Source organism: Bos indicus, chromosome 2 (genome assembly GCF_029378745.1).
Source record: "Bos indicus isolate NIAB-ARS_2022 breed Sahiwal x Tharparkar chromosome 2, NIAB-ARS_B.indTharparkar_mat_pri_1.0, whole genome shotgun sequence".
NCBI lineage: Eukaryota > Metazoa > Chordata > Mammalia > Artiodactyla > Bovidae > Bos > Bos indicus.
In genome coordinates, this window is record NC_091761.1 from 40440350 (window position 1) to 40462214 (window position 21865).

General features: G+C 35.1%; 1 pseudogene; it reads left to right on the forward strand.

The window, feature by feature from the left end:
• Positions 1 to 21347: 21347 nt before the first annotated feature.
• On the forward strand, positions 21348 to 21502 carry LOC139179097 (U1 spliceosomal RNA; annotated as a pseudogene).
• Positions 21503 to 21865: the final 363 nt, after the last annotated feature.

The window sequence follows — 21865 nt, forward strand, 5'->3', positions numbered from 1 at the left end:
AGTTTCAGATGTACAACAGAGTGATTTAAGATTTTTATAGATTATAATCCATATAAAGTTATTATAAAATATTGGCAATATTCCCTATGCTATACCTTATATCCTTGTATTTTTTTATACTAATTTCTTAAATTTCAGTCCTCACGGTCTTAAAACATGAGATCATTTGCCATTAGAAAGCTCTGTTTTTAAAGTTTAGCATCTTGTTTTTTACCACATTTTAAAAACATATTTAAAATTTTTGCATTTTAAAACATTTATGTTCATATATTAGCTTCTTTAAACTATAGTTGAAAGGCAATATTTGTTTGTTACATTTTGCATAAGCCTCTCTTGCTCCCTCTCTCTCCAAAGGAAAGCAGGAACAGAAGTCAAGAGGAGAAAAGTAATTGACCCCTTGACCAAGATGTTCTGTTTGGTGAGGTTGTACCACATTGCCCTTGTGAGGTTTACAGTAAGAGTGGAGCAGAGGTCTGGAGTACAGGGACTAACAGTGTTAGGATCACAGGACTAATTGTCTGTTTTCTTGAAGTTAGGGTTATTGGCAGCTGCCATTATACCATCCATGCTGCTGTCACCCAGCACAGCCAACCAGCATGCACTAATTGCAGTGGCCTTTTCATCAAGTAAGATCATCCCACTAAACACAAAGAGCTGTCTTTCCATTAGCACAGACAGTAGCTAGCTAGATCAGCTGGGCTCCTTGAGTATGATTGGACTGTCATATTGTTATGATTTGTTCAAGTTTAGAGCATTTAGCAGATACCCTTTGCACCTCTCTTTGTACCTGAATACTATAACCTGACTGCCCCTATCATTTAAGAGGGTACTATAGCTTTTCAAAGTTCAGCAGCACACAATTGCAGGCAGGCAACTGGTTCCTGACAAGAGATCAATACTGTCCTTCCAAACGCTGGAGTCAAGCTGCTGGGTCTGTCAGAGGGATGTGTGCTGTAATTGGATCATGGATGCTGCGAGTCATCTGAGTTTCCCTTCAGCACTGTCACAGCTGTCAGATGTCATCCCTTTGTACAGCTGTCACTGCGGGAGGGTTGGGGCTCTTTTTCCGTTCTAACCCAATGCAAATGTCCACTTAGCAGATGAATATTGAAGATATTAGACACTTCTTTATGCCTTTATGCAAAATAAAGATCTGTGTCATCTGTGAATTTCATGGAAATAAGTTGCAATTTATTCACTGTGAGAAAAGTGAAGTGAAGCCTGTAAAAATGAGAAATTATTTGGTTCAGGCTATTAAAAAAAAGGAATATTTTACAGAATAAACAACAATATGCATATATTTTTCTTGAGATGGAAAAACTAAAACTGTGCAGTGTTTAGAATGGTCACTTGATATTTAGATAGTATACATATATATAGGTAATACATATATATTTATCTTTTGCTTCATGTGTATTTTCAGAAAAGGGACAAATCTTGAGTAGATTTAAGTCCTTTAAATCATTAAAATTTATTGATAAATATAAACCCAGTATCTATTTTAAAGTACCAATACAATAAGATTTAAGGAATGTAGTTATATTTAGAATCAGGTCAAGGAGTCTCAAAAAAGTTTTTAGGACAGGACAGGCAGTTTCAATAAAAACAAGTATGATGTTTTCATCACAAAAATCTGTTTTCCTAAGTTATTACAAATTAGGTCAAAAGATATGTCCATAGCTGGCAAAATAATCACGTAACCAATAAGTGGCTTCTTTTAATTTTAGTCAATTTTGCTTTTGTTTACAGTACAGAGAACAGTCAATAGACATACATTTTATTTTACTGTCCTTATTCTTATAATACTGTATTCTTAAAAATAGTGATTAACTCCTAGATTTGTACAACTTGAATTATGTACACTCGCAACATATAGTAAACGTGAAGAGCTTTCACCAATGTGGTTTTGGCAATTGCATTTTTAATTCAGGAAATTCCTTTTACAATATTGCAATCGATCCATGAATTTCCCTTGACTATTCTAGAATAAAGTACAATCTTAACTTAAAAAAAATCATTTCTTCCCGTCTCGCTAAGCTGATGTCAGAATCATTTTTTGGATGGAAGACAGGGTAATTTTTGATCTGGGTGGCTGACTTCCTTTTTCTTGAGGTCCAGACCACATACCACCTTCTCTGTCAAGCAGGCAGCCTGCACCAGCCCAGTGACAGAGTAGCATGAACCTTATTTTCCAATATCTAACCTTAGCATTCTGTCACCCACCAGGGTACTCACTGGGTCAGCCCCTCAAATATCCAAACTTTTTCCCTCCATCTGGCATTACAAGGTGATCTTCACCTCATTTGCATTGGCTCAAGGTTTTTTGGACGCTAAAATTAGTGGCTGCCAAGAACAAAACATAGACATTTGACCCGCATTGTGGGGTATGAGAGGGAACCAACTATAAGAAAATGCACATTCATTTAAAAGACAGTGTGTTTGAAGTGATTGTAATATATGCTAATCACAATAAGAAGTATTGCAGTTCCCCTTGCCTCAGTTAGCATTTTTCTTTCAATATGATTTTACTTTTGCAAGAAGCAGGATAAAAATCCTAAGAATATTGAAGTATTTTACCCCTACAAAATGAATTATTTAGCTATCAAATCTTAGTTGACTATCACTGGTATAGTTAAATGATCTTCAGTAGTTACCTGGGCAGAGAATATAAGAATGAAGTAAAAATTTTAAACTTAGTTTCTTAAAGGTTATTCTTCTGTGATAACTGTGAACTTTATATGCAACTCCAGTGACTCAAGTAGGCACTCTCTCTCTCTCTCTCTCTCTTTTTTTTTAACATGGTTTATGGCTAATTACATCAAAGATCCAAAACAGTCTTTTTTACATTTGCATTAATAAGGGTGTCACATGACCACGTTGAAGTAGAAGTATACATCAAAGGTGGATTAAAGGTTGGTTAAGCATCAAACTATGTTCCATATGTAAATTTATAGCAATGATGTGCTGTAGAAAGATAGCTTACCCTCTATTTCTCTGCTACTAAATAAAATTAAAAATTCACAACTCTGGTTTATGGGATTTTAAATGAATTTGATCTCTCTTTTGGGCAGGGCAAATAAGTGTTTTGTGATGTATTATTTTATAAAAAAAAAAAAAAGACCATCGTTCTGGCTCATTTAATTTTGCAAGTGAATGATCTAAGATTAACTACAGACTAGTCAGTGCAGTTTAAAAGCTGAAAGCAATTTTCAGCCATAGATGGTAATGCCACATTCAGTCCACAACCGAATGACTCTAAATGACTAAGATTCGAGGTCTTTGTATATGACCACAGGGCCTGATAAAGCCATAGGAACACAGTAAAAGCACAAAAATAGTTCCAATTTATTTGGTGCCATCACCTTAATGAGATTAATACAGACGTGTTCATGTGCCTAATTGGTGATTTTGTTTTAACTAGTAATGAAGGATTAAAACTTCAGGCAACAGGCTGCTTGCTGAAAAGAGGATTTGAGAGGAAAAAAAGATTTTAATTATAAAACGGAAGCCTGTGAAATATACCACTACAAAGTTCATAGTAATTCTTTTTAAAAAAATGAACTGATTAAAATGGATAGCTTGGATTTTTCCTGCCATTTTGGGAGAAAGGGTGATTTTATGATCAGAACCACATACTGATTTTATTTACCAATAGACCCTTTGGCATACAAGAACATGTAAAACTGTTACTTCCATTGAAAAAGTGTTAAAACTGAAAAGCATTGTCCCTTAGGCTACTATGGAATTGAGTATGTAGAATTTTATTCTAATTTATTTTTCAATGATTTACTACAACCGGATGACCTGTGGCTAGATGTCCCACTAAATCCCACAGCATCCCAGTAAATCAGAGCTTCTTTGCAGAAACTTCACCTACAACTTGTGATGGGTTTGCTCCCTTCTAAGTCTAGCTGTAACCATTTAAATGCTAACACTATTAAGCATGCTGCCAAAACACAAACACTCAGCCTGAGTCATTAAAATTTAATTATAAGGGGGCAGCTGAGCCCAGTTTGAGTTTTGAGTCTGAAAAATATTATTTAAAAAAACAAAAACAAAAGCTAATAAAAACAAAACTACCCATCCAAACCTATCAGCATCTGTCTATCCTGGCCTAGTGAACTATAGTTAAATAAAATTGGAAGCTTTTTTTTTTTTTTTTCAGAGTGCAACAGCTAATCCTCACACTAAAACATATTTCGATAATTACTTATCTATCCTAACATATAGTGGGTCATTGATTTACCTCGTCGTTGGTGATGAGTTATATAACCTCTGCTTTATATATTCCTGAGAGCATGTTAATTTTGTCTTTCAGAACAAATAGTAAAATAAAGGGACTATAGCCTTCCACTGCCAAATGAATAAAACAATATTATCTAGGTTATTCTTTTCTCCTTGAAACTTTGGCCAGTGCAAAGACATCTTTTTGATTACAAAAACAAAAAACTGAAATGCAAGAATTTGGTCTTTGATGTTCTATTACAAACCACTTTAAAAGGACTCTGGGTAGTGATACAGTGCAGTGTAAGATGCTACCTTCGCAGAGAATGAAGACAGAAATATATTTTACATTTCTTGTCAGATTGAACTTTAAGACATCCTGACTGCTTTCTCTATAATTTAAACATCACAGCCAAAATGGCAACATGCTTTGTTCAGTTCCAGTTGTGTGGAGTTTTAGTGCTTCATTGATTCAGAGGAAGGCTGAGGCTGGCACGGGGAGCAGGGCGACGGAATCACACTCTCACTGCAGCATGTCAAGCCATTATATCTGGGACCAGAATGTCACCGTGGTCTCAATGGTTCGTCAGCTGAAGGATATGGTTAACAAATGTAAAACCAAACTTCAGAGGAGCTGGTTTTCTGTGCTAAGTGATCTGTATTCCCTCTGAATTTACTTTCCCCTAACCCCGTGAAATTAACAGTACTTTCTGACATTCGACCCCCTGACCTCACACATAATAAGAATTTAAAAAGCACCATGCATGAGTGTGTCTCTGTAATGCAAAACTGGGAAAAATGACCATGTCACAGTTTTATTATACAAAACCTTCTCAATCTCCATTGCATGCTTCATATATGAGTGCTCAGTTTAAAGTTATTATAAAGAAAAACACAATTTTAAGAGTCATAATTCACTGTTCGTGACTTTTATAGACAATAAATTGTAGCAAATACATATTGCTACCAAAAAGCTTTGTACTCCATTAATGCGGATATTTACCAAGATGAGTGTTCAAAATAGTCCCCCAGAAGACTGATGGTTCAAAGGAAGGGGCTTCCAGGGAGCTGGTTACCAAGGGTGCAAGTGCATGCACAATGTGTAGGTCTCAAGGTTTAAGAGGCAGAAGCAGGGAAGTGTTATGTGGAAATGATTTTGTGTTATCAGGCTCAGGGGATGACAGCATACAAGAGTAAGAACAAGGTGCTATGTGGCTTTTTCTTCACTGTGAAGTAAAGATTGGCAGCTGGAAGTAAGGCTTACAGACAGACCTGCACACAGGACCTCTTCACCTAGGACTCATAATCACTACTCAAAGGAAAACGCATTTACCAGGGAAAAGCGGCTGTAGCCATCAGAAGTGTTCTTAAAACACCACTTAAATATCACTTTATACACTATTACTTGCAAACTGTGGCTTCGTATTAAATTATACTTGCATAGGCTTTTGCTTAGGTGCTGATAATGCTTTTGAGGTTGCATTGGTGAAGAAGAATTTAGGCTGCTTCACAAGAGACGTGACCAGAATACTCCATGCTGCTGACAGTGACAGGGTGAAAAATTGCAGAACTGTACTTTCTTTCCCCATATAGATTGTAATTTTAATTGTCATTGTGGCCCTTCTGTTTTAATTATGGGACTTCTTTGATATATACCAGGACATCGTATTGAATGAAAATATGGTGCTATAATAGTCTCTTTATAATTAATGACCACATGTAGATCTTGGTGCATAAAAGGGAAGGAATAAATGAACAATTTATTTAACTAGGTTTTGGATTTCTTTCTGTCTTCCAGTGAATATAAAATGATCCTGGGGTTTCTGAGAATGTTTGATATAAGAACTGCACAGAATATATAATAAAATTACTTTAGGCTGGATTACAAAACATATTATATTTTAAAGCGTCCTGCCCCAAAATAGTAAAATGTGTCTATTTACCACATTACTCCTTTAACATTTCATCTGAAACCAAATAATAATAATAATAATAATCATTTAAATGTATTTACATGTATATTTTAAATGTCTGTCTTTTTAGATTTTACTTGTGGTATAACTAATTCTTACAGGTAAGATCAGGGTTCAAGAAAGAGACTTTTGAAGATTGATTTATCAAACTGCAAAAAAAAATCTTTTAGAACATTTTCTTTAAAAATAGAATAGATCCATGCTACATCTTTTCTCTGAAGGAAGAATAATTTTTTTCTCAGTTACTACTACTAAACAGAAGCTGTTTTTCTACAAATCAAAAATAAGTAGTCTCTTCATAGGCAATTTAAATGCCCTGAGAACTGTGAAGAGGAAACCAAAAAAGCACAGCAAAGGCTTAACATTGTTCTCAAACTATCACTTAACAAGCTTACCATAAAGAACACTGTGACACGAATATGCTGGGCTCATATACATTTCAAGAGAGCCAGACCTCTATGGATTTCTGGGAAGCAGACCTATTTGTCCAGGGTCTGTCACTGTAAAACAGGAAAATGCCCCCTGACAAGCTTCTGCTAATTTTACTGAGGCATGGGGTCCTGTGCATACATCCTCTATAGTATGACTGCAGTTCAATTGTAGAGCACGATGAAATTGGATCGGCAGAGACAGGGACTACCCTGGGGTCAGCTGTGACCATGCCACTTCCATGTGATGTCTAGTTGGGGTGATGGTGTGTAAATAAACGTAGAGAATTGCAAATCTTGTCATGGCCACGCAGAACAGCTCAAGCATTTAAAGATGGTTGCCCGCAAACCTAACTGGAAGGTGGTTGCTCTGTGTGGTGGCTGAGGAAATACTCGATTCCTTGCCGGAGTCTTCTTCTTGACATATCTGAAAGTACTGACCGAGCATCATGTTGCTGAAGGGATTAATCACTAAATAGTTGTTCACTGTAGTGGAAAGTAAAGAAACAAGCTAATCATGTTTGAATATTGTGCTTTTAGAGCTATTGTGCTGATACCAAGGACACTTTTTATTTATATTATCCTACTTTGATTTATTTGTTTTTTTTTTTAATGAGGTGAAGCATCTTAATGTTTTACTGTTTATTGAATTTAGCACATTAAAGTTCTATGAGTTCTTGTCATTATTATGAACTTTCCTAATGTTAGAAAATAAAATATAATAGAATTCACATTTTCTGCTTATGAATCTAATTTTATTTAAATACTACTTACAGTACTCATTAAAATATACTTAGGTCTTCCTTCCTTCAACCCATAAGATGTATTTTGTACCAGTTTTGCATTTACACATATCTGTTTTTCTGTTACTTTTCCCACATGACAATTACCTTTCATTACAAATTTATAAAATCATTTACATTTTAGCAGTTTAAATGTTTCTGCTGACATTTTGTAACTATTACCCTCTTCTAGAATGGCATATGTTCAGGCAGTTAATAAAAAATTAAATGGAATAGCACTAGACAAGGTGAAGCTTTGTATCAGAGTGTTCTCCACATTTCTGAAAATACCATCTTTGTGTTGCAAACTGTGAAGTGAGGTTAGGGCTGTGCCAATATGTGTATTTGTCACAACTGTCACAGAGACCGCGAACTAGCCAATCACACAGTCCTTAATTAGACAGTTATATTTCGCTTTTTAGAAATTGTCCTCATGTAAAATGGTGTCTGAGACTCAAGGAAGGTGCTGAGAGCTAAGAGGGCAAAGACTGCCAGCAGAAAAACACTTTGATTTCTTTGTAGAGGATTTAGTAACTGCTGTATGATTTCTTAAATATAGAAATAAAATGTATAATATAAGAGAAGTTGTACAAATTTAGCAAGAAAAAAAGGCAATATAAGGATTATTGAAATAGAAATAGGCTGAATTAAACATTACCATAGTGTAATATGCTTTCATATGGATTTTTAAACTATAAATTAAAAAATTTATAAAACAAAATGAGCATTCAAATAGTGAAGAGATCATAGATGTCTTAAAAATCTTTATATAGGTTCACAATTTTGACATTGGCTTTATTTGAAAAGCAAATTATCTGTTACAATTTCAATTATCTATTACTGAAGGTATATCACATATTTTTGTCAAAGATTATTTATGCTTTTATATCTTTGAAAAATTATAGAAACATCTATATAGCATAATTCTATAGTTTTTCAGAAAATAAATCAGGGTCTTTCATTCTGAAAGTAAAATATATTGAATATCTTGCCACATTTTTTATTTTAATTTTTATCATATATTTATACACAGTTATAAAGTTTCATGTACAATGAAGTAGACAAAAATATATCAGTAAAATTGTGTCTGTGCAGATATTATACCTTTATATGCATTTACCTTGTCTGTGAAAATGACACTAATATACTCTTTTACTGATATTATCATCATATATTTTTACATTTTGAAAATTAGAAATTGAAACCACATTTACCTTTTAAGTAAAAAGTCATCAACGCACTGGTAATTTTTGCCAGCAAGATTGCCTTTTGATAAAAATATTATGAATTTTATAATCTTGAATATAAGTAAATAAGCATGATTTTTTAAATGTTGTGAAAATTATTATAAACTTATTTTTTTATGTGATTCATAGGTTTTAAGGTTTTTAAGCTAATTTTAACCAGTATAGAACTACTTTGAGTTTCTGGAACCTGAGGGTGGAAAGTCCTAAAAATACTAATAAATGAAAGCTACACAACATCACTAAGAGCTCTTTCTAAGAAATTAATAATTTAAATGGAAGATTTAAGTCTCTAATGTAGATGAAAGAAATGTAATTTATTTGTTTGTTTTTAACAGTGGAAATTTCATGTATATTAAAAGCAAAAAAAAAAAATCTATTTTGGGGTAACTTGCACAGCTCATCCCATTTTAAATCTTTATTCAATAGGCATATCATAGAAGTTTTAACAGTCATAGCAGATTAACCTTGCCTGTGCTTTTGGAGGCTAGTCATCTGATGAATTTACATGCAGCTGGATGAAAATGCTATTTGGAGAGAGATTGAGAGTTTATTTGATTAAATCCCTTTCTCCACTACCTTGACCTCTTTCTTGTGAAATAATCAGAACTGTTTAGCAAGAATATTCAGGCATTAATAATGAATTGCTTTTGAGCCGATTTATTCTGCATGCAACAAACCCATTGGTGTCCCTGCTCTTTTCTTTTTTGCTTTTGTAAATAGCACTTTATTTAATGAACACAATGATTAGAAACAGTAAGAAACATATCTTTGAGGAGTTTTGTTTAATAATTTGTAGGCTGTTTTGCTACTTGTAGTTCTAATTGCTATGTTTTCACTTTCCTCTTCTTCCAAATACTGCCTGCCCACAATTTGTACAAAGGTGGGTTGTGTTAGGCAGGGCCAAATGCTTCTGGATGATAGGATGGCAGCTACTTGATTTATCCTCACCAACTATAAGGGTGGTTTTGAGAATTTATGCATACTATGATGTTAAATAGTGATTCCATTGTTTGTACAATTAATCAGATCGCAGTTATTTTTCTGAACAATTGTTAGATCAATTTTCATAGAATTTTTTATTTTGAAGACTTTTTATAGATTATCTAGTAGTGCAAGCTATTTCTCTTTTAAGAGAAAGAAATTTATCTGCAAGGAAATTAAATTAATTCCCTATCTTGTACAGCTAGACTTGTGTTGAAACCAAATCCACTTTGGGTTAGGAAAAAGGGGAAGGTATCCCCCTGTTCTCTTCTTCCATTTGAAATATAGTTGAAGGACAAGATAGTCACACATAAAATGGCAATTAACAATTAATGTTAGTTGCTGATGAATGAAATAGGAACTCTTTACCTTTACTGTTTTAAGAGGAGGAATTTACCTCCTGTGCATCTCCCTGGAGTATTACTGGATGAATTCCAGGCTTTATTTGGCAATATAACATTGGTCAGTGTTTGGAACATATGATAATCTTCAAGTGTAACTTTGACATGAAGTAATAGGAGTAAGTGGAAATTTTTAAAGTGTGGTGCATATTTAATACTTTTGATACTTGAATGTGGCAGATTTGCTGTATATATAACCTACTGTATTGTCACCTATTATAAGGCTACAGTATCTTGTCTTTATACTAAATCAAGCTTCATTATAATTTGTTTCTTAATAATAACATGCACTTGACTATAATATGTAAAATGCTTGGCTTTTCTATGGAAAAGCTGTATAGTATCTAATTTGCATTTAGCAATGATGTTACATTTACCATATACTAAACTGCAGAAAACCTAATCTAACATCATAATTTAAAATAATAATTTCCAGGGCTTTACAAGTAGGATACAAGTCAGATTACAATAACACATTGTACTATTTCTGTTGAGTAAAACAGAATTGGCTCATTATTTTGTCCCTCAAAAGTATTCAGGAAAGACTTAATTCTTTAATAATGAGAATAGCATTACATTGAGAGGGAAGACCATTTAAATTGTCATAGGTGGGTAAAATTTTTCTTTCTTGATCATAATTAGTCATTTTGGGGTCTCTAATCATATCATTAATATGCTAAGTTTAGGGGAGAGGTTTTATGACACTCAAATGACCTGACAGCAATCCTGTTGTAAAAACCATATCTGGTTTTCAAAAATGTCTATATTTTTAATTATGAAGTACTGCATACTTCAAAAATTCACATTCAAGAAAAGTAGAAAATAAAACATTTTTATAGTGATATCTAAATTTATCCACTCTCAAACTTCTGTTATATTTTTTGATGTTTCATATCCTATTAATATTATGTAGTGTTGCAAATTTGATTCTTAATTTGACCATATGGATTTGAGGATAAGATTTGTTAATATTGATGCATACATTTTTGAAGATTTCTGAAAAATATAAAATATATTGAATAAATGTTTGAATGCTGCTGCTGCTGCTAAATGCTGCTGTCGCTTCAGTCATGTCCAACTCTGCACGACTCCAGAGATGGCAGCCCACCAGGCTCCCCCATCCCTGGGATTCTCCAGGCAAGAACACTGGAGTGGGTTGCCATTTCCTTCTCCAATGCCTGAAAGTGAAAAGTGAAAGTGAAGTCGCTCAGTCTTGTCTGACTCTTAGCAACCCCATGGACTGCAGCCTACCAGGCTCCTCCATCCATGGGATTTACCAGGCAAGAATGTTTGAATACTTATGTGCAATTAACTCTAGAGTACATGTTGGAAAACACAATCTTACCCCCAAGAATTGTATGATGTATATCAGGAGCAACATTTTTACATTTAACTATAAAAATAAAGTAAGTGGCATTAAAGACTGAAAATTGCAGCACATAAGGAAGGAGGTCATTTTTAACAGACAATCAGAAAATCCTTCAGGGGGAAAATTTTATTTTGGATCAAGCTGAACTTCAGTTCAATTAAACCCAGAAAGCATTTAGTATCATCAACCATGATATGATCTCTGTTTGGAAGGAACTTATAGATACAATAAAGATACATTGGAAAGGACAACAAATTCTATCTGAGCTGTCAGAGAAAGCCTCATGAAATAAGTTGTATTTGACCAAGATCTTAGTTAAATGAGATAAAAAGAGAGGTGGAAGCATTTTGAGATGAACGAAAAGCATAAAAAAAGAGGAAGAATTAGGGTGTGAAAGGCCATGTATCTTCTGAAAAGAGACTTGCCAGTGTGGCTGAATCATAGGAAAATGGAGCACAGAGATACCTGGTGAAATAAGAATTGAAATTGGACTTGAAACACCTTGTAGGTCTGAGCAGCCAAGTAACAACCTCTGTCCTGATTTCTTTTCTTTTCTTTTTTTTTGGTTTCCATTGTTTTTTCTCTTCCAGGAAAACAACCTTGACAGTTCTGCGAGAGCTCAGTTAGAATGGGAAAGCAGAGAAAAATGAAGAAATTTAACTTCAGATTGAGGCAATGTCATCAGCTAGAAATACCCTGAGAGCAATTTCAACTTCTAAATGATATTATGCCTCTGACAACATTTGTGCTGAACAATTTCCAGTGCATTCTTTACTTTGTTTCTAATTAATTAGACAATAATAGAAACTAGAGATCTTGAGAAATTTAGATGACAATCCTTGTAGCTAAGAAAATCCATACCTTCCTATTCCCAAAATATGCAAATCAATTTTAGAGTAACTTAAAGATTTTTAAGATTTCCTTCCCATTTAGGTCACCACAGAGCATTGAGCAGAAGAATAAGAAAGCTCTCACATATATAAGCATATAAGCCCTTCATTTTAGAGTCCATTCTTCCCTTTTCTTAAAAAGCCTCCATTGTGCAGAGCAAACCATACCAGACTTACTGATCAAGATATCCTCTAAGTTTAATAGGCCTGAACTTTCATTGGAACACAAAGGCTGCTGCTGCTGCTAAGTCGCTTCAGTCGTGTCTGACTCTGTGTGACCCCATAGATGGCAGCCCACTAGGCTCCCCCATCCCTGGGATTCTCCAGGCAAGAACAGTGGAGTGGGTTGCCATTTCCTTCTCAACGGCATGAAAGTGAGGTCATTCAGTCATGTCCGACTCCTAGCGATCCCATGGACTGCAGCCTACTAGGCTCCTCCGTCCACGGGATTTTCCAGGCAAGAATACCAGAGTGGGGTGCCATTGCCTTCTCTGGGAACATAAAGGACTGCATCTGTAATCTCTGCTGCTGCTGCAAAATCGCTTCAGTCGTGTCCGACTCTGTGCGACCCCATAGTAGTTCCTTCTAATTTTAGTAAAATCTCAATGTCTCTTGACAGTTTTCAATTTTATTCCTTAGTTACCTCTTGAAGTTTCTCTCCCAGACTCTCTGTGCTTCCCCTAAGACAATAACCTCATCATCCCACAATGAAAGGATGTGGGATCTACTGGTCTTGGACATAGGTTGATGATGGAACCTGGTCAAGGAAAAAGGAGTAAGGGAGAAGGAGGAATCCAGGACAATTCTGAGTGTTGGGGACAATACTGGTGCTATTAATAAAATTGTAAAATTAGAAAGAGAGCATGCTTGGAGGAAGTGGTAGATAATAAAGCAGGATTCTGTTTTACTTAGAAATTTATGGCTAGGTAGTCTTCTAACCTTCATGAGTGGCTTTGGCACAGTGGTGAGAAGCAATCCACACTTCAAGAGAGTAAAAGTTGGTGGATGGGGAGATGTGCACTAGAGATATAGAGGACATTGTAAATATTTGATAACAAAGGTAAAACCAATGATAAGATGTTGTCTTGAAAATGAAAAGGGAAAGCAATTTCTACAGCAGAGAAATTATGCCTGGGTTGAAAGGCTCTAGAAAAGTGAAGGACAAGCACATTCACATGAAAAAACATCACTTTCTTGAGTAAAGACAGAAATTGAAAGCAAGGGATAAAAGTTGAGGTTCTGAAGTAGAAGATGGTATTCACAGCAGATAAACTCCATCTTCTCATGAAATAGTAGCCAAGGCAATTTGCAAAAGTGGGCTGTTCTTTTAAACAAGGTAGAGATTATTTCAGAGTTGCAACTGAGAAAAATAATGAAATCACACACATACAAACAAAAAGTGAAAGAATCCTGAGAAGTAGTGAGGGCCTGGCTATGGTTTAGTAGAATTATTCTACCCTTATACTTCCAACATGCCCTGTTAGAGTGGAGTTTCAGTTTCTAATTGTTTTGTCCATTTCTGGATGTTTAATCTCATAATAAAATTTTAAATACCATGTCACAATTAATGTGTTTGAAGCCATCCTGTGCCAACTTTTTAAAAGTTTTCCTTATGATGAACTGAAAACTTTCTGTCTGTAACCCTGGTATTAATCTATCAGGAAAAAACCCTATGCTCTCATTAGGAGTCCTTGTTATGTGCTATTGCATCCTTCTTTGCTTTTAAAACTCTGGACTAAACACTTTATTTCATTAAATAATTTCTAATATCATTGAATTTCTTTCATCTTCAATAAGAGAAAAATACACATTATTTCGGGGAAGGCAATAGCACCCCACTCCAGTACTCTTGCCTGGAAAGTCCTGTGGACAGAGGAGCCTGGTAGGCTGAAGTCCATGGGGTCGCTAGAGTCGAACATGACTGAGCGACTTCACTTTCACTTTTCACTTTCATGCATTGGAGAAGGAAATGGCAACCCACTCCACTGTTCTTTCCTGGAGAATCCCACGGACGGGGAAGCCTGGTGGGCTGCCGTCCATGGGGTCGCACAGAGTCGGACACGACTGAAGCAACTTAGCAGCAGTAGCAGCAACAACAACACATTATTTTGCCCAAAAACTGCACACACATTTAGAAATAACTCTAAGCTCAAATAATATAAATTATTACAAACAAAGGTCTATTGCTTGATTTACTTTCTGGTTTGTACATGTTTATATAAAAATTGTTTTGTTTACCTGGAACTCTATTCAATCAGTTTAGATTAATTCATACTCGCATTTCCAAAGATACAGTGTTGTGAGGAAAAGATGGAGATGAAGAATCGGGAATGAGATTTATAAGAGAACTTGAGAAAAATATTCAAATAATTTTTATTATTTGAAAATGTTAATGCTTGATATTAGGAGGAAATGGGATTATATATATTAATCCCCTATGAGTTAATTTCTTCCAGGAGTGGGGGTGGCATACTTTAGAATAAAAGTGACTGTTTCTTATCATTCTCATTGCATTTTTCCAAATAAGACTATGATTGAAAAATTACATTTTATGATCAATATCCTAGATTTATCAGCTTTCTTCCCCCTCTGTCATAGAGTAAGTCCACAAGTTTATGAGCATTTATTTCCTCTACTGTGAATGCCTATATTCATTAAAAGAAAATATTCATTGTTATACTCCTCACACTATGTCTAGAAAAGGTTAACTCATTTAACCAATATGGTAATATTATTCTTCATAGATTGATTTCTTTATTGACCACAATTTATATTATTGATATACATGATAAAATGTGGGAACATTCTAATATGTTATAGGACTCTTTTTCCTTGAAATTTAATATAACTCAGAAAATAACCTTCAGAGAATGCAGAGTATGCATATAAAAATTCTTTATATAATATTAGTTTCAAAATCATTGCAGTTGGCTTAGAAATGTTGGTAGAACTTAAAAGCTATCTACACATTTAGTCAATAAAATAGTTTATACCCAGTATTCAGTCCATTTTCTACATTAAAGCTAGTCTAAATATTAATGAAAATTGCAACAGAGAGAATTGCATTAGTTTCTGACAAGATTATAGACTGCAAAAGGAAATTTACAATCACTTGTCATAGCCTAGGCCAATTCAGAATCCAGATACCCTCTGTCTTGTCAAAGGTTTTACCTTAGGCCATATATACCCTTCCCATCTGCCACATTTTCAGTAGGAATCTTCAGAACAGATTTATTAATCCTTCAAAAGCTTCCATAGTGGCATAGTCTACACTGATTATCTAAAATGTTCAGAACACTTTGAAAAAATTAACCATTACTAGAGTGAATTTTTCTACCTTTCTTTCCCCTTCTCTACCAAGGAGCAGAAGTGAATGGAGAACCCAAACTTTTAAGCTTCCTCTTATAAAATAAAATCAAACTAGCATATTTGAGCAATTTAAGCTGATTCTAGGAAAGGATTATTAGGGTTGTAATTTACTCTTTCTTTCAGAAATTAAAGCCTACTCTGAATTTTTCTCTTGTTCATTGTACTAAGAATTTAGTGCATATTTAATTTTTGTCTATGTTTGTCTATGATTAATTCTAAATAATGTGCTATTTCAATTCCAGTCATTCATTTGATTTATATTCTCTGGCATTTTCAGCTTTGATTCTGTATTTCTTCCCCCGTTTTCTTATCAATGGTCATTTTGACTGTATCCCACCCAAAATTAAGATTCTTAAATTCTACACAGCACTTACAACTTTAGGTTTTATTATATTTGTGAGAAGTATTTATGAAAATATCAATAATTTTTTCGATTGTAGGTTGATAATGCTTAAAATGACCAATGATTCACTTACTGTATACTAAGAATTGCTTTAAATTCTTTGCATAAATAATTACTTTAATTCTCAGAACAACTCTATGCAGTATTGTTATTATCATTATTCTAATTTTGCAGATGAAAATTGTGGCAGAGAATGTAAGTAACTTACTCAAGATCAAAGACCTGGTGGATGGAAAAGATAGAAATTTTAAGTCATGTAGCTCCCAGTTTCTGTACTCTTAATCATGGACACTACTGGATTTTCATAAGGTAGGAGTTTTGGGGGCCAGGGCCAAAACTCTATTCCCAAATGAGGCCAATTATTCTATTTTTGGTAAAATTCATTTTTATAGATGGCTGTTATAGAATATGAGATTTTAAGTCTATTAGAGAAAGATGATCAACTTTGAAGTCAGCTAAAATGGGCTTGAATTCTCTTTTTTATAAGTAACATATTGTATGACTAAATTTGAATCTTTTTCTTCATTTCTCTGGCCCTGTTTCTTTGCTCTCATGAGGATTAGAACAGTGACATATAAAAGGTAACTGCACAAAATCTGGTTCATAGTAGATTTTCTCCCTTTTCCCTATAAGAAAAAAAAAAAAGAAATAACCTATTTTCTTTTTTCCTCTGTTATTGCATATAAGTGTAGCCTGAAGAAGTAAAGGATTGATGTCCTTGGTCTAAGGCTGGAAAAAAGCTAGGTATTTTATGTATTGATTTGCAATATTTAAGCTTCCTGTTTTCCTATCTGTGAATTAATTAGGTGCGTCACACTAGATGCACTCTTCCCTTCTCTATTCCAGAGTTTTAATCTTCCTCCTGAGGAATGAGCATTTTATTTTACAGATTTTACTAGAACCAAGCATGGGAGAGGAAGAAACACTCCGCACCATGTCACAGACAACTCCTACTTGCTATATTTTCTGAAAGTTTGTTCTTCTTTGTGAGGAGTATACATAGTCAGTTCAAGTTCCATGAGATTAATGAAATGCTTACATAAATTATTGTAATTGGAGATTATATCTATTGACGAAAGACTCTGCTGAATATTTCAATGCAACTAGGATTACATTTTTGTCTTAACTCATCTGCCTTTTCAGACATACCATAAGGAAACCTATGAAACTTTTGAAAATAGAGAAAAATCCTACTCAGCACCAAGAGTACATTTTGAGTTTTAATACATGTGGTCAGTTTGAAGGAGTATAATGAAAGAAACTAAAAGTGAAAGCGTTAGTCACTCAGTCATGTCTGTCTCTAGCCCACCAGGCTCCTCTGTCCATGGGATTCTCCAGGCAAGAATACTGGAGTGGGTTGTCATTCCCTTCTCCAGGGTATCTTCCCAACCCTGGGATCAAAACCAGGTCTCTGGCATTGTAAGTGGGTTCTTTACCATCTGAGCCACCAGGGATGCCAAGAAGTTAATATATTATCAGGGAACTGAAATAATATCTGTTGTTAATTTGGGCTTTACTTCTTGTGTTAATTAGAGGTATTAAGGCTATGGTATACTTCTCAGGTGATGCTACTGGTAGAGAATCCACCTGCCAATGCAGGAGATGCTAGAGACATGGGTTCAATCCCTGGGTGGGGAGGATCCCCTGGAATAGGAAATGGCAACCCACTCCAGTATTCTTCCCTGGAAAATGTCATGGGCAGAGGAACCTGGAAGTCCGCAAAGAGTCTGACACAATTTAGCGGCTGTGTGTGCGCGTGCGTGCTAAGTCACTTCAGTTAAGCCTCAATAAGAAAAAAAAAAAAGTACTTAGTATCTCATTAATATGACAAAAGAGTCATGTAAAGCTGAGCTTATTGACAGTAAAAATAGATAAATGTAAAGAATACATCCCAGTTAAAAGGCGAATGATTTTAAACGCTTTGTAAAGTATTTGTCAAAAATTAAATGCGTCTGGAATGAAACTGTTTTTTAGCTAAATATTTGTGTATTGCCATGAAGTTATTCCAGTGTTTGTATACATTTTGGAAGTATTTGAATTGTGTGTTAAATTCTGATTGTTGTTGTTTAGCCAGTAAGTCGTGTCTGACTCTTTTGAGACCCCATGGACTGTAGCCCGCCAGGCTCCTCTGTCGGTGGAATTCTCCACGCAAAAATACTGAAGTGGGTTGTCCTTTCCTCCTCCAGGGGGTCTTCCTGACCCAGGGATTGAACATGGGTCTCCTGCATTGCAGGCAGTTTCCTTACTACTGAACCACCAGGGAAGCCCTAAATTCAGGTTAATTATGTGTTAATCAAGTTATTGTCAGCAAGAGATTTGAGGAGGACCCTGGAAGAAGGCAAATGTTACATTTGCCTCAGGCAGTGTTTTTGTTTTCTCTTTTTATGACTTATAGATAGGTTTCAAAACAAGTGCAAAGTCACTGAAATGATTCAAAAACGTACACGATTGGCAAGAGGACACTGAGTATATGAAAATTAAAATAGACCTGGAGATTCTTTCTTTTTCTGACAAATTTGCATGCTACTAATACAATACTTAGGGCGGATGATAGGACAGATTTTAAGAGTTTAAAGGCATTATTGGTTATTTACCGTAAGAATTTGGATTTTCTTTGTATAAAGCAAATTCTGAAATTATCTCCTCTGAAATCTAAAGTTCCCTACAATTTATAATATTAGGAAAATGAGTTGTTTTTAGTTAGCATATTTTCCCTTATATTTTATTTTATATTTCACCCAGTTTCACTGTCTGGATGATGATCATCTATGTAATATATGTTAGGAATTTTCACTTGAAGGACCATGTATCTTTAAATGTCTTCTCTTTATTCGTCCTAGTTCTAACACATGTAATTTCCCCTTTAATTTGACATCATTTAACGGCACATTACACGTCAATGATGTGATCTGTGAATATTTACAATGTTCATGTCATTTTTATTTTCTAATCCAATTTAAGTAGCTCTGCTTTTTATGACATCATGAATTCTTCAGTCTTTTTGGTCTTTTTGGGACTAATTATTCCATTAGTTCCTTTGAACTAGCTCTGTGTTGTCAGTCATTTCTTCTCTTTTGATCATAAGACCTTTGCTGCCCTCCTTTGCATGTACAATCAGTTGTAGGTCTATGCAACCAAGCTAAGGAGCAAGTACTAAGTTCTCCTTGCAGACTGCTGTTCCCAATTATTTCTGTCCAGAATGCACTTTGCAGGTAAATCTTCCTACTCTAAAACCATGGCTTCTAATGTTCTTACCTGCTGAAAAATAAACTTGGATATATTTTAAAATATTTTTATAATAATAGTAAATATTTTATATAAAGTACTTTCACTTAAGACAAAGGTTTAAAGAAAACGAGTTAAAAAAAAAAACAGAAGAAAAGCAGACTAAATTTCAATTGCTGCAATATTACATGACACATAGTCTATGTTTATTGTTCAAAGCTGCTTTTGGCAGAATTACAAAATGTCCTAGATTCAACTTTTGAAAAAAATGTAGTTTTTCTTGATACTTCCCATATCCATCTGCCTGCTAACTTATATAAAAGTTTATAGGTGTGGTTACTTTTAAGCAGCATCAAGGCAAAAGATAATTTAGAGTGATTTAAGCGTGACTTTGTGTTTAACCCTCTTGTTTACTAGGAAATTTAACATTGCCTCTGTAATGCTAAGGAGCTCTGCTGTCTGTTGCTGCCCTCTGTAGTGATGACAAAGAGAGCACAGGATCAGTTCGTAGTAGAATCTGACTAAAAATTTTCTCTAGAATGCAATTGCTGCCTAGTTGAGATTCATATATTTTCAAAAATAAAAAGCCAATGGGTGTGTTTTTTTTCATTTGAAGTGTTCTTCAGCAAGTACTAGACACTAAGAACATAACCTGACTGCTTTTTTAAGTACAATGCTTAAATATTGCAATGTGATTCATTTAGTCTGATTGAAAGTACCGCTAAGAATACTTACATATAAACTAAAATGGTAAAATAATATATTTAAAAAGTAGATTTATGACTTAAGATTTCAGATTGGATGGCAACAACTAAGAATGGTCCAGAATTTCTGCCTTTATCAGCCAATTTTATATTAAGCCATTTAATTCTCCCTGAGGCTGTTACCTTATGGATCAAATGGGATCATTGTAGAGCTAAATTCATACAAAGAATGCAGTTTGTACTCATCCCTGGTGGCTCAGACCATAAAGATTCTGCTTTCAGGACAGGAGACCCAGTTTTGATCCCTGGGTCAGGAAGATCCCCTGGAGGAAGGCAAAGCAACCTGCTCCAGTATTCTTGCCTGGAGAATTCCATGGATAGAAGAGCCTGGTGGGCTACAGTACATGGCGTTGCACAGAGTCAGACGCGACTGAGAGACTTTCACAAGATCTATCTATATAATAAGCATGTTTATTTCCTTAGCTAGGTTTAGTCTGATTTAACAATGAAATGAGCTGCCTAGGTGGTGCTAGTGGTAAAGAACCTGCAAGCCAGTGCAAGAGACATAAGAGACGAGGGTTTGATCCCTGGATGGGGAAGATCCCCTGAAGGAGGGCATGGTAACACACTCCAGTATTCTTGCCTGGAGAATTCCATGGACAGAGGAGCCTGACGGGCTACAGTCCATAGCGCTGCACAGAGTTGGACACGACTGAAGCAACTTGTCATGCACACGCACAACTGTGAAATAGTTAAAATTCGTTCTTTCCTTCTCATTCCTTCTAGAACACTGCTCCCATTGCCCCTTCTTCTGGGAATAGGGTAAGAGAAGATTAGTCCAAGGGACAGGCAGTTGCTGAGTTAAGGAGGAACTTACTAGGATCCGAGTCATATCTAGGAAGAGACAACAGAAATATACGCTCTTGAAAAGAAGACCGGCTGAAGCTAAACAGGGCTTACGGCCCTGGTTAAGTGGCCTGAGGCTCAGGGCAAAGGGTTCTTGGCAGAAAATCTCAGAGTCTATAAAATAAGACTATAAAAATAAGGCCATCTTTGCTAGGATTAGGGTGTGGCCAGAGTATGACCACCCTTTGAAAGAACAGCTAATTTCATGTGATGGCTCTTTAAAATTCTTCTATATCATAAAGTCTTTTATATTATAAATTATTTTATAGCATAAAGATGTGAGTTTGTGTACTAATTCTGCCATTTACTGGCTGCCTGGTTATCCTAGAGCCAGATTCTTTGATTTCTCTGAGTCTCAGCTCCCTCTGTAAAACTGGGGTTACTTTTGAAATAATATTGCTAAAACTCCTGATCTAATGTGTATTATTAAAAATAGTAGATATTTACACTTACCTGGTAGGGGAGGTACCATGACCATGAAGATGGTTTTCCCAGTTAGGTTCATCCACTTCACACCAGTGTGCTGATCCCTGCAATTTCCCCAAATGTGGGAAGCCCAACTGTATAATTTGTGATAGTGGAGGCTGGTATTTGCACTAAAAATAGCATTTAATAAAAGTTAATTCATTTTAAATCTGGTCAAGATAAGAGCAGTAACTGGATAGGTCAACTAGTGAGTAACATCAGTGAGTTTATTTAAGAAGGATCAAAAGAGACCATGAAACTTTTCTGAATTTCTGGAATTATATGACCTATGTGATTGCCTGATATATGTATTTCCATAGAAGAGAATTCTAGAACTGACGGGAAGACATTGAGATGTGGCCAGGGATGAGCTTTTGTACCATGCTTTCTATGAGTCAGTTGCCATGTTTAAACTTGTATTGACTTATACTTTGATTTTTCAAAGACACCATCCCTGAGGTATAAATTCAGCCTAAGTCTGACTATGACTCCACATGT